Source organism: Sceloporus undulatus, chromosome 4 (assembly GCF_019175285.1).
Source record: "Sceloporus undulatus isolate JIND9_A2432 ecotype Alabama chromosome 4, SceUnd_v1.1, whole genome shotgun sequence".
Taxonomy (NCBI): Eukaryota; Metazoa; Chordata; class Lepidosauria; order Squamata; family Phrynosomatidae; genus Sceloporus; species Sceloporus undulatus.
In genome coordinates, this window is record NC_056525.1 from 278,999 (window position 1) to 280,549 (window position 1,551).

Here is a 1,551-nt window from a genome sequence, read left to right on the forward strand (position 1 = left end):
ATTTTAGAAGCTTGTTTGCAAGCCCTTCCTCCAGTCCATCTGCCTTGGTCCAGGCCTCGGAGGTGGAGAAGACCTGCTGGACCTGATCCCATTCCCCACCACCCCTCCCTTCTCCTTTTGTGTGGTGTCTCCTTAGATTGTCAGCCTGAGGGCAGGGAACCGTCTTGACTAAAAGGTTGTATGTACAGCGCTGTGTAAATTTACAGCGCTTTATAAATAAAGGTTAATAATAATAATAATAATAATAATAATAAATAAGACTCTCATGGGAAACCTTGTCAAAGGCCTTCCTGAAATCAAGATCTACTACGTCCACAGCATTCCCTTCATCTTCCAAGATGGTCATTTTATCAATGAAAGAGATCATCATCATCATCATCATCATCATCATACTGTTTATTTATAGCCCGCTTTTCCAGGGAGATCAAAGCGGGTTACAAGAGGGGTACTAAACAGTGTACAATTTACAACAGCATCTACATTATAATATCTCAAACAAGACATCAATATTTAAGAACAAGATAAAAATTACAAGCATGAAAAGCACAAGGATAGGCAGCTGAAAAGTGCGAATCTAATGGGGAGAGAGCAGATCTTACAAGATCTGGGGGAAGTCTTCCGCTTCTCCCTGAACCGATCAAGGGAGGCAACAGAGCGGAGCTCACCGGGAAGAGAGGGCCAAAGCTGTGGGCCCCACTTGGAAAGCCTCCTTTCTGCAGTCATAAACCCTCAAGAGTTGCTTCCCGGCCGACCTGAGAGCGCTGGGCGGATTGTATGGGGAGAGGCGGTCCTCCAAGTACCCTGGGCCCAAGCCATTTGGGGCTTGATAGGTAATAACCAAGACCTTGTATTCGGCCTGGAAGCGAATGGGCAGCCAGTGTAGATCTTGCAGAACAGGGGTTATTATGGTTAGCCCCGGAACATCCAGTCACCAGCCTTGCTGCCATATTCTCTACTAACTGAAGCTTCTGGGTTTGGTACAAGGGTTGCCCCATGTAGAGAGCATCACAGAAATCCAGCCAAGAGGTTCCCAGAGCATGTCCCACCGTTTCAAGGTCCCTTTGGCCCAGAAAGGGCGGCAGTTGGTGTATCAACCGAAGTCAATAGCAAGCACTTCGAACTTGGTCCTTCAGGGGAAGTGTGACCCTGTCCAGGGCAGGTGGGTAAACTTCCTTTCTAAGGCCTGGGGGACCTATCACAAGGATTCAGGCTGAGTTTGCTTTCCCTCATCCAGCCCATGACTGGCTTCAGGCTGGCATTCAGAGAGGCGCCATCCTTAATCACTGCATCAGTCGGAGGCACAGAGAAGCATATTTGGGTGTCATCAGCGTAGTGATAACACCGCGCCCCATGTCTCCGGATGATCTCTCCCAGCGGCTTCATGTAAATGTTAAATAGCATGGGGGACAAAATCGCTCCTCAAGGGACACCAGATGTTAGTTCCCTCTTATTGGAATGACAGTCCCCCAGCTCCACCATCTGGAATCGACCCGAGAGGTAGGAACGGAACCACTGCAAAGCAGAGCCTCCGATACCCAACTCCCCCAGGCG